The sequence below is a fragment of the Microtus pennsylvanicus genome, chromosome X, assembly GCF_037038515.1.
Source record: "Microtus pennsylvanicus isolate mMicPen1 chromosome X, mMicPen1.hap1, whole genome shotgun sequence".
Lineage (NCBI taxonomy): Eukaryota > Metazoa > Chordata > Mammalia > Rodentia > Cricetidae > Microtus > Microtus pennsylvanicus.
The window spans coordinates 107,283,690-107,295,792 of NC_134601.1; the positions used below are offsets into that span (position 1 = coordinate 107,283,690).

Consider the following 12,103-nt stretch of genomic DNA (forward strand, 5'->3'; position numbering starts at 1 on the left):
CTCTCCAATGAGGATGGGCACCTTTGATACACTTAGAGCTTGAAGAGATCAAAATGACAGATGAAGGTTGGATCTGAGCATGCTATATTCAAATATTTACTGCTGAGCTGAAATATTAGCATTCTTTTCCCCTCAGTGATCTTACACTGGCCTCTGAACTACAGCTACCCAATTTCTATGCTTCATACTGTGCCATTGGCTTTCCAGAATCTCTGTGTTGCAGAGGAGTGACTGTCCAGGCAGCGAGATGTCTCTGTCTTTTCTAGAGTTTTGAAAGTTCCTTACTTATCATTTACTTAGGTAATATTACATCATTCTGGAGTCATTGATGGAGTGGAAGAATAGATAGATAGTTATAGTTTTCCATTGTTATGATAAAAGATAAAATAGATGTAAATATTGTAACTGTAATTCTTACTTGATAACTGTTTTGTTATGTGTAATTTTGCTATGTTAAAGCCTTCCTTTTTTTGTTTAAACAGAAAAAGGGGAAATGATGGAGGAAGGTCATTGGTTAATAAACAAACTGCCTTGGCCCATTTGATAGGTTAGAACATAGGTGGGTGGAGTAAACAGAACAGAATGCTGGGAGGAAGAGGAAGTGAGCTCAGACTCCATAGCTCTCCTCTCTGGGACAGACACGATGAAGCTCCGACCCAGGATGGACGTAGGCTAGAATCTTCCCGGTAAGCGCACCTTGGGATGCTACACACATTATTAGAAATGGGCTAGTCCAGGTGCGAGAGTTAGCCGAGAATAGGCTAGATATAATGGGCCAAACAGTGTTTAAAAGAATACAATTTGTGTGTTGTTATTTCGGGGCATAAGCTAGCCAGGCGTTCGGGAGCCAGGCTGTGGAAAGAGGCCCACAGCTCCATCAACAGAAACTTCTTATGAGTAAATAGCCAATATATTAATATAAGCCCCTCCTAGTCATAGTCATGAACCACTCTACTATTTCTGTTCCTCTGGAAAAGTTTGGTTAACCAAGTTACAGATACCTACAATTAGGAAGAGGCTCTCTTTACCTGAAGTTAGGGGATGAAAGGGAAAATTATGAGCTGATATTAAATGAACATACTTTGAAATTTACCAATTTTAGATGAAACTGATAACTTTTATATAATAAACCGTGAAGTCTATAAAAGATTAGCCAAACTCTCCTTCCCAGGTATTATTTATGTTCATCATTGGAGGTTATTAAGAAATTGACATAATTATGCATATTGATTATGAGATATTTTAGTGAAAATATATTTTATTCAATTTTTTGTTGATGACAGCTTAAAACCTAGAAAATAGAATATATCTTGGTGTCTGAAATAATTTCTTCTAAGATTAGGAAATTGTAGGCATTTGTGTCAAACTCTCATTTTAGATATTTTCTCTCAAAAGTTACACAGATGGAGGATATAAATACATTCCAGAATGGTGAGATAACATGTTCTTCAGAGCTCTTTAATGTCAGAAATTGTAAATGTTACCATATCACTTACTGGTGAGAAAAATATTATAGACATATAAAATATATTGCTTGCTACAGAAAAATATAAGGAGAGATGGACTAAAAGTAATAGTTGAAACAGAATTTTGATAACTACTTTGATTCTGTTTGTGGCATGACAAATCACTCTAAATATAAGTGGTATAAAAATAATATTACTTTAATATTTTTGCTGTCACCTGAGCTTAATTGCTTTATCAGTATCATTTTAGACACCTTATGCTATTATATTCACTTGGTGGCTGGAGACATCCAAGCGTCTGGCTGCTTTTGTATACCTGGGATGTTGGACTTTACTGCTGTGTCCAAGTTGCCAATTCTCTTTCTTTTGAAATTCAGGAGAATAAAGGATACATTTCTTTTAATTTATTTCCAAAGTAAAAATGAGGAAAGAGTCTCCTCTAATCCTAATTTATTTAGCATGAAATCGGTTTTCTCTGAGACTGAGCTCCTTCTCAGAATATAATTTTATAACTTTGGTCAATTTTCTCTCTCAACCTGTTATAGAATAACATGTTATCTCTCAATCACTCATTTTATATTATTCTATTTCACTTTCATGTCATTATAACAAGTACCAAAGCTTCTTTTTTTGTGCATTTGTTATATGAGGGTCCACATTATTTAAAACAAGTCATTGCTATTTTTTCACTGCCTTGACTGAACACAAGTCCAGGTCTTATATCAGTTATATCCAAGATCATTGAGAGCAACAGACAATGAAGACTTCAATCACAGACTGTTTAGACAAAAATTCCCATGGGTTTCTCACATTTCTGAATAGTGTATGGACAACAATTCTAAGTGTCTCTATTCTAGATTATATTTTCAAATACGTGCATTTTGACCATCTTTGGGAGATAGATTAATTTTCATTTATGTAACAAAGGGCAAATTTGGATATCATGGAAATTACCAAATGAAATTCTCCTTAAGATCACATAGAAAATTATTCTTTCTCGACTCAAACAGCATTTTTTTTGCTTGCTGAAATACAGAAACTTTTTTTTTTCAAAATGAGGTTCAATTGACTCAATATTGGTATTGCCAAAATAATGAAAACAAACAAAAACACTCCACAAACCTATGGCAATTTAAAGTGCTATAAATTCTTAACTAGGCATGGTGTAACAAACCTTTAATCCTAGCACTCAGGAAGCAAAGGCAACCAGATCTCGATAAATTTGAAGCTATCCTGGTCTACACAGAAAGTTCCAAGACAGTCAGGGACAAAGACCCCATATAAAGAAAAAAAAGTATTTTTAATTTAGGCCTTTTGACTTCAGACACCATAACCTGCCACATTAGCTGTATGTATCATAGTCCCTTTCCACTTCCCAAACTTCATATATACTCCTCACTCTCCCTTAAGTCTATGGCCTCTTCTTTTCACTAATTGTTATTGTATGCATTTGCATATACTTGTATATATTCTTATGTATTCTTAATATATAACATGCTCAATGCATATAGTGTTACTTGTGTATATTTGCAGGGCTGACATTTTGACATTGGACAACCAATTCATGTGCTCTTCCTTGGGGAACCACCTTTCCCCCGCCCAGGTTTCTTTAGCTGACTAAAATTCTTTGTGTAGTGTTGGGCTTCCTGGGCTTTTCCCCATCCAGTTTGAAATGCTCATTGGTGTTCTCCTTGTTCAGCTCACATTTGGACAGTTGTGTTAGTGAGACACCATAGTTGTAGCTTCTGATAGTACTAAGAGACACAGTCTCACAGTCAATTCCTTTTTTTTCTATTTCTTTTATTTTTCATGTTTTTATTAGTGATTTATTTTCTTTTTTTCTATTCAACATATTTCTTTTTTATTTTTTGTTTATTTTTTTTTAGTTGTTGAAAAAAAATTTCCGCCTCCTCCCCGTTTCCCATTTCTCTCCCTCTCCTCCCACACATCGTCCCCCCCCTCTCCCCCCCAATGCATTCCCCCTCCCTCTCGAGAATGAAGAGCAGTCCAAATTCCCTGCCCTACAGGAAGTCCAAGGTCCCCCCACTTCTATCCAGGTCCAGGAAGGTGAGCATCCAAACAGGCTAGGCTCCCACAAAGCCAGTTCATGTATTAGGGTGGAAACCTAATGCCATTGTCCTTGGCTTCTCATCAGCCTTCATTGTCTGCAATGTTCAGAAAGTCCGGTTTCATCCCATGCTTATTCAGTCCCAGTCCCGCTGGCCTTGGTGAACTCCCAACAGATCAGTTCCACTGTCTCCGTGGGTGGGTGCACCCCTCGTGGTCCTGACTTCTTTGCTCATGTTCTCCCTACTTCTGTCCTCATTTGGATCTTTTTTTTTAATTAATTAATTTATTTATTTTTCCTTTTTTTTATTATCTTCTCTTTTTTTTATTGATAAAAGGAGAATAAAAAAAAAAAAAAACAAATATCCACCTCCTCCCAGCCTCCCATTTCCCTCCACCTCCTCCCACTCTTCTCCACCTCCTCCCACCCTTCTCCCCCTCCCCCCACTCCTCTCCCCTTCCCTCTCCAGTCCAAAAAGCAGTCAGGGTTCCCTGCCCTGTGGTAAGTCCTAGGTCCTCCCCTCTCCGTCCATATCTAAGAAGGTGAACATCCAAACTGGCTAGGCACCCACCAAGCCAGCACATTAAGTAGGATCAAAACCCTGTGCCATTGTCTTTGGCGTCTCATCAGCCCTCATTGTTCGCCATGTTCAGAGAGTCCAGTTTTATCCCATGATTTTTCGGTAACAGTCCAGCTGGCCTTGCTGAGCTCCCAGTAGATCAGCTCCACAGTCTCAGTGGGTGGGTGCACCCCTCCTGGCCCCGACTTCTTTGCTCATGTTCTCCCTCCTTCTGCTCCTCATTGGGACCTTGGGAGCTCAGTCCAGTGCTCCAGTGTGGGTCTCTGTCTCTATCTCCATCCATCACCAGATGAAGGTTCTCTGGTGATATGCAAGATATTCGTCAGTATTGCTCTAGGATAGGGTCATTTCAGGTTCCCTATCCTCAGCTGCCCAAGGAACTAACTGGGGACCTCAGCTTGGGAACCTAGGAGCCCCTCTAGGGTCAAGTCTCTTGCCCACCCTAAAGTGGCTTCCTTAACTAAGAATTGTGGTTCCGTGCTCCCCTATCCAACCTTCCTTTATCCCAATCCTCCTGTTTCCCCAAATCCCCCCCCTCCTTCCCTTCTACCTTTTCTCTCCCCATCTCCCCTTACCCCCATCCCACCCCACCCCCAAGATCGCAATTTTCTCCCCGGCAATTTTGTCTACTTCCCTTAGCCAAGAGGATAACTATATGTTTTTCCTTGGGTTCACCTTCTTACTTAGCTTCTTTAGGTTCACCTATTGTGGACTCCGTGACGCCTATTTATGGCTAGAAACCAATTATGAGTGAGTACATCCCATGTTCATCTTTTTGGGTCTGGGATACCTCACTCAGGATAGTGTTTTCTATTTCCATCCATTTGCATGCAAAATTCGAGAAGTCATTCTTTTTTACCGCAGCGTAGTACTCTAGTGTATATATATTCCATACTTTCTTCATCCATTCTTCCATTGAAGGGCATCTAGGTTGTTTCCAGGTTCTGGCTATTACAAATAATACTGCTATGAACATAGTTGAACAAATGCTTTTGTCATATGATAGAGCATCTCTTGGGTATATTCCCAAGAGTGGTATTGCTGGGTCCAGGGGTAGGTTGATCCCGAATTTCCTGAGAAACGGAAACACTGTCTTCCACAGTGGATGCACAAGATTGCATTCCCACCAGCAATGGATGAGGGTACCCCTTCCTCCACAGCCTCCCCAGCAAAGACTATCCTTGGTGTTTTTGACTTTAGGCATTCTGACAGGTGTAAGATGGTATCTCAAAGTTGTTTTGATTTGCATTTCCCTGATTGCTAAGGAGGTTGAGCACGACCTTAAGTGTCTTTTGGCCATTTGAACTTCTTCTGTTGAGAATTCTCTGTTCAGTTCAGTGCCCCATTTTTTAATTGGGTTAGTTAGCCTTTTAAAGTCTAGTTTCTTGAGTTCTCTATATATTTTGGAGATCAGACCTTTGTCTGTTGCGGGGTTGGTGAAGATCTTCTCCCAGTCAGTAGGTTCCCTTTGTGTCTTAGTGACAGTGTCCTTTCCTTTACAGAAGCTTCTCAGTTTAAGTAGGTCCCATTTATTCAATGTTGCCCTTAATGTCTCTGCTTCTGGGGTTATGCCTAAGAAGTGATCACCTGTGCCCATCTGTTGTAGGGTATTTCCCACTTTCTCTTCTATCAGGTTCAGTATTTTCAGGCTGATATTGAGGTCTTTAATCCATTTGGACTTGAGTTTTGTGCATGGTGATAGATATGGGTCTATTTTCATTCTTCTACAGGTTGACATCTAGTTGTGCCAGCACCATTTGTTGAAGATGCTTTCTTTCTTCCATTGTATACTTTTAGCTCCTTTATCGAAAATCAGGTGTTCATAGGTTTGTGGGATAAATCCGGGTCTTCTATATGATTCCATTGGTCGACTTCTCTGTTTTTATGCCAGTACCACCCTGTTTTCATTACTGTAGCTCTGTAATAGTGTTTGAAGTCAGGGATGGTAATGCCTCCAGAAGATCCTTTATTGGATAGGATTGTTTTGGCTATCCTGGGTTTTTTGTTTTTCCATATGAAATTGATTATTGTCCTCTCCAGATCTGTGAAGAATTTTGATGGGATCTTGATGGGGATTGCATTGAATCTATAAATAGCCTTTGGTAGAATTGCCATTTTTTACTATGTTGATCCTCTCAATCCAAGAGCAAGGGATGTCCATCCATTTTTTGGTATCCTCTTCAATTTGTTTCTTCAATGCCTTAAAGTTCTTGTCAAATAGATCTTTCACTTCCTTGGTTAGATTTACCCCAAGATATTTTATGCTGTTTGTGGCTATCGTGAATGGAGAAGCTTCTCTGATTTCCCTCTCTGCTTCCATATCCTTTGTGTATAAGAGGGCGACTGATTTTTTGGAGTTGATCTTGTATCCTGCCACATTACTAAAGCTGTTTATCAGCTGTAAAAGTTCTTTGGTGGAGTTTTGGGGGTCGCTTATGTACATTATCATATCATCTGCAAATAACGAAAGTTTAACTTCTTCCTTTCCAAATCGAATCCCCTTGATCCTATTATGTTGTCTTATTGCTATTGCTCGAACTTCAAGCACTATATTGAAGAGGTATGGAGAGAGTGGACAGCCTTGTCGTGTTCCTGAGTTAAGCGGGGTGGCTTTGAGTTTCTCTCCATTTAATTTGATGTTAGCTGTCGGCTTGCTGTATATAGCTTTTATTATATTTAGGTATGACCCTTGTATCCCTAATCTCTCCAAGACTTTTAACATAAATGGATGTTGAATTTTGTCAAATGCTTTTTCAGCATCTAAGGAAATGATCATATGGTTTTTTTCTTTCAGTTTATTTATATGCTGGATTACATTGATAGATTTTCGTATGTTGAACCAGCCCTGCATCTTAGGAATGAAGCCTACTTGATCATAATGGATAATTTTTCAGATGTGTTCTTGGATTCGGTTTGCCAGTATTTTGTTGAGGATTTTTGCGTCGATATTCATGAGTGAGATCGGCCTGTAATTCTCTTTCCTGGTTGAGTCTTTGTGTGGTTTTGGTATCAGAGTAACTGTAGCTTCATAAAAGGAATTTGGTAATGACCCTTCTGTTTCTATATTGTGGAATACATTGAGGAGTATAGGTATTAGGTCTTCTTGGAAGTTCTGGTAGAATTCCGCATTGAAACCATCTGGCCCTGGGCTTTTTTTGGTAGGGAGGTTTTTGATAACAGCTTCTAATTCTTCGCGACTGACAGGTCTGTTTAGATTGTTCACCTGGTCCAGGTTTAATTTTGGTAAATGGTATTTATCTAAAAAAGTGTCCATTTCTTTTACATTTTCCAGTTTTGTGGCATACAGGCTTTTATAGTAAGATCTAATGACTCTCTGAATTTCCTCTGTGTTTGTGATTATGTCCCCGTTTTCATTTCTGATCTTATTAATTTGCAGACTTTCTCTCTGCCGTTTGACTAGTTTGGATAGGGGTTTATCAATCTTGTTGATTTTCTCCAGGAACCAGCTTTTTGATTCATTGATTCTTTGGATTGTTTTCTGTGTTTCTATTTTGTTGATTTCAGCCCTCAGTTTGATTATTTCCAGTCTTCTACTCCTCCTAGGTGAGTCTGCTTCTTTTTTTTCTAGAGCTTTCAGGTGGGCTGTTAAGTCTCCAATATGTGCTTTCTCTGTTTCCTTTAAGTGGGCACTTAGTGCTATGAACTTTCCTCTTAGGACTTCTTTCATAGTGTCCCATAAGTTCGAGTATGTTGTTTCTTTATTTTCATTAAATTCAAGGAAGACTTTAATTTCTTTCTTTATTTCTTCCTTAATCCAGTTATGGTTCAGTAGTTGACTGTTTAGTTTCCATGAGTTTGTAGGCTTTCTGGGGGTAGCCTTGTTGTTGAATTCTAACTTTAATCCATGGTGATCTGATAAGACACAGGTGGTTAGTAATATTTTTTTTGTAACTGTGTAAGTTAGCTTTGTTACCGAGTATGTGGTCAATTTTCGAGAAGGTTCCATGAGCTGCAGAGAAGAAGGTATATTCTTTCCTCTTTGGGTGGAATAATCTATAGATGTCTGTTAAGTCCATTTGCCTTATTACTTCCCTTAATTCTCTAATTTCTCTGCTAGGTTTCTGTCTGATTGACCTGTCCATTGGTGAGAGAGGAGTGATGAAGTCTCCTACTATTAGTGTGTGCGGTTTGATGGCTGCCTTGAAGTTTAGCAATGTTTCTTTTACGTACGTGGGTGCTTTTATATTAGTGGCATAGATATTCAGGATTGAGACTTCTTCCTGATGAATTGTTCCTGTTATGAGTATAAAATGTCCCTCTCCATTTCTTCTGATTGATTTAAGTTTGAAGACAACTTTGTTAGAAATTAGTATGTCCACACCTGCTTGTTTCTTAGGTCCATTTGCTTGATAAGCCTTTTCCCAGCCCTTTACTCTGAGTAGGTGCCTGTCTTTGTGGTTGAGGTGTGTTTCTTGCAAACAGCAGAATGTTGGATCCTGTTTTCGTATCCAATCTCTTAGCCTGTGCCTTTTTATAGGTGAGTTGAGACCATTGACATTAAGTGATATTAATGACCAGTGGTTGTTAACTCCGGTCACTTTTTTAGTAGTAGGGTTTGTGTGTTTCCCTTCTTTGAGTTGCGCTGGTGAAGGGTCTCTAGATGTCTGAGTTATTGTGGTCATTGTTGGACTCCTTGGTTAGTGATTTTCCTTCTATTATTTTCTGTAAGGCTGGATTTTTGGCTATGTATTGTTTAAATTTGTTTTTATCCTGGAAAATTTTGTTTTCTAAAAATATGGAATGCTTCACGAATTTGCGTGTCATCCTTGCGCAGGGGCCATGCTAATCTTCTCTGTATCGTTCCAATTTTAGTATATGTGCTGGCGAAACGAGCACTAATTTATTTATTTATTTATTAAAGATTTCTGTTTCTTCCCCGCCACCGCCTCCCATTTCCCTCCCCCTCCCCCAATCAAGTCCCCCTCCCTCATCAGCCCAAAGAGCAATCAGGGTTCCCTGCCCTGTGGGAAGTCCAAGGAACCTCCACCTCCATCCAGGTCTAGTAAGGTGAGCATCCAAACTTCCTAGGCTCCCACAAAGCTAGTATGTTCAGTAGGATCACAAACCCATTGCCATTGTTCTTGAGTTCTCAGTAGTCCTCATTGTCCGCTATGTTCAGCCAGTCCGATTTTATCCCAGGCTTTTTCAGACCCAGGCCAGCTGGCCTTGGTCAGTTCCCGATAGAACATCCCCATTGTCTCATTGTGTGGGTGCACCCCTCGCGGTCCTGAGTTCCTTGCTCGTGCTCTCTCTCCTTCTGCTCCTGATTTGGACCTTGAGATTTCTGTTCGGTGCTCCAATGTGGGTCTCTGTCTCTGTCTCCTTTCATCGCCTGATGAAGGTTAATATTCAGGAGGATGCCTATATGTTTTTCTTTGGGTTCTCCTTATTTAGCTTATCTAGGATCACTAATTATAGGCTCAATGTCCTTTGTTTATGGCTAGAAACCAAATATGGGTGAGTACATCCCATGCTCCTCTTTGTGGTTCTGGCTTACCTTACTCAGGATAGTGTTTTCTATTTCCATCCATTTGCATGCTAAATTCAAGTAGTCCTTGTTTTTTTACTGCTGAGTAGTACTCTAATATGTATATATTCCATACTTTCTTCATCCATTCTTCCATTGAAGGGCATCTAGGTTGTTTCCAGGTTCTGGCTCTTACAAACAATGCTGATATAAACATAGTAGAGCATATACTTTTGTTGTATGATAAGGCCTCTCTTGGGTATATTCCCAAGAGTGGTATTGCTGGGTCCAGGGGTAAGTTGATCCCAAATTTCCTGAGAAACCACCACACTGTTTTCCAAAGTGGTTGCACAAGTTTACATTCCCACCAGCAATGCATGAGTGTACCCCTTTCTCCACAACCTCTCCAACATCGGCTATCATTGGTGTTTTTGATTTTAGCCATTCTGACAGGTGTAAGATGGTATCTTAAAGTTGTCTTGATTTGCATTTCCCTGATAGCTAAGGAAGTTGAACATGACCTTAAGTGTCCTTTGGCCATTTGAACTTCTTCTGTTGAGAATTCTCTGTTCAGCTCAGTGCCCCATTTTATAATTGGGTTGATTAGCCTTTTACGGTCTAGTTCCTTTATATATTTTGGAGATCAGACCTTTGTCAGTTGCGGGGTTGGTGAAGATCTTCTCCCAGTCAGTGGGTTGCCTGTGTGTTTTACTGACAGTGTCCTTTGCTTTACAGAAGCTTCTCAGTCTCAGGAGGTCCCATTTATTCAATGAGGTCCTTAATGTCTGTGCTGCTGGGGTTATACGTAGGAAGTGGTCTCCTGTGCCCATGTGTTGTAGAGTACTTCCCACTTTCTCTTCTGTCAGGTTCAGTGTGTTCTGACTGATATTGAGGTCTTTAATCCATTTGGACTTGAGTTTTGTGCATGGTGATAGATATGGATCTATTTTCATTCTTCTACAGGTTGACATCCAGTTTTGCCAGCACAATTTGTTGAAGACGCTTTCTCTCTTCCATTGTAAACTTTTAGCTCCTTTATCGAAAATCAGGTGTTCATAAGTTTGTGGGTTAATGTCAGGGTCTTCTATTCAATTCCATTGGTCAACTTCTCTGTTTACATGCCAATACCAAGCTGTTTTCAATACTGTTGCTCTGTAGTGGAGTTTAGAGTCAGGGATGGTAATGCCTCCAGACGATCCTTTATTGTATAAGATTGTTTTGGCCATCCTGGGTTTTTTGTTTTTCCATATAAAGTTGATTATTGTCTTCTCCAGATCTGTGAAGAATTTTGATGGGATTTTGATGGGGATTGCATTGAATCTATAGACTGCTTTTGGTAGAATTGCCATTTTTACTATGTTGATCCTCCCAATCCAAGAGCAAGGGAGATCCTTCCATTTTCTGGTGTTCTCTTCAATTTCTTTCTTCAAATACTTAAAGTTCTTGTCAAATAGCCTGCGCCATCCGGTTCAGTCCGCCTGTGCCGTCTGGGTCTGTCTGCCTTTGCTGCCTCATTTGGATCTTAAAAGCTCAGTCCGGTGCTCCAATGTGGGTCTCTGTCTCTGTCTCGATCCATCGCCAGATGAAGGTTTTAAGGTGATATGCAAGATATTCATCAGTATGGCTATAGGATAGGGTCATTTCAGGTTCCCTCTCCTCAGTTGCCCAAGGTACTAGCTGGGAACATCTTCCTGGACACCTGCGAGTCCCTCTAAAGTCAAGTCTCTTGCCAACCCTAAGATGGCTCCCTTAATTAGGATACATATTTCTCTGCTCCCCTATCCACCCTTCCTTTATCCCAACCATCCCATTCCAGCAAGCTCCCCCCATCGTCCCCTTCTCACGTTTCTCACCCCATTTCCCCTTAGCCCCATGCCACCTCACCCCCAAGTTCCCAGTTTTTGGAGTTACAGTCAATTCCTTAATCCTATGGCTGTTACAATCTTTGCACCTTCTCTTCTGAAAAGCTCCCTGAGCCTTAGGTGTTGAAGAGTTTTGTAGATGTATCTTTGGAACTGGCCTCCTAAACTCTACATTATGATTGGTTGTTGTTTTCTGTAGCAGGCTCTGTTTGTTTCAAAGAGAAGTTTGGACTTCCATCCTTACCTTACTTTCTACTCTGCTACTGAATTTCTGTGGGAGAAAAATCATTTTGTAGTATAGTATAAAATCTATCATGCCTAGTAGATATTTTTATTATGCCATATTGAAATTAATGTAAATATTTTTACTTTAGTCATTGATATCTAATGATAATCACTAATTTGATATTGATGCTTAAATTTTCTATCAGTAATTTCATCAAATCTATAATAAATATATAGCTATTAAATCAAAATGCACTAAAGAACTTTTATTCATCTGAGGAATTTTCTATGTCCATTTATTCTCACATTTGATAAATTAATTTATTATATGATATTTGATATTAAAAAGTGTTTGAGTACTAGTTTAATCAATCTGTGTTTTTAAATTTGTATTTATAATAAATTTATGTTTAT

General features: G+C 39.4%; 1 non-coding gene across 1 annotated transcript; it reads right to left on the reverse strand.

Annotated features, from left to right (window-relative positions):
* Window positions 1–8,864: 8,864 nt before the first annotated feature.
* On the reverse strand, window positions 8,865–8,971 carry LOC142841934 (U6 spliceosomal RNA). The gene has a single exon (XR_012909159.1). It is a non-coding gene; the product is annotated as a U6 spliceosomal RNA (small nuclear RNA).
* Window positions 8,972–12,103: the final 3,132 nt, after the last annotated feature.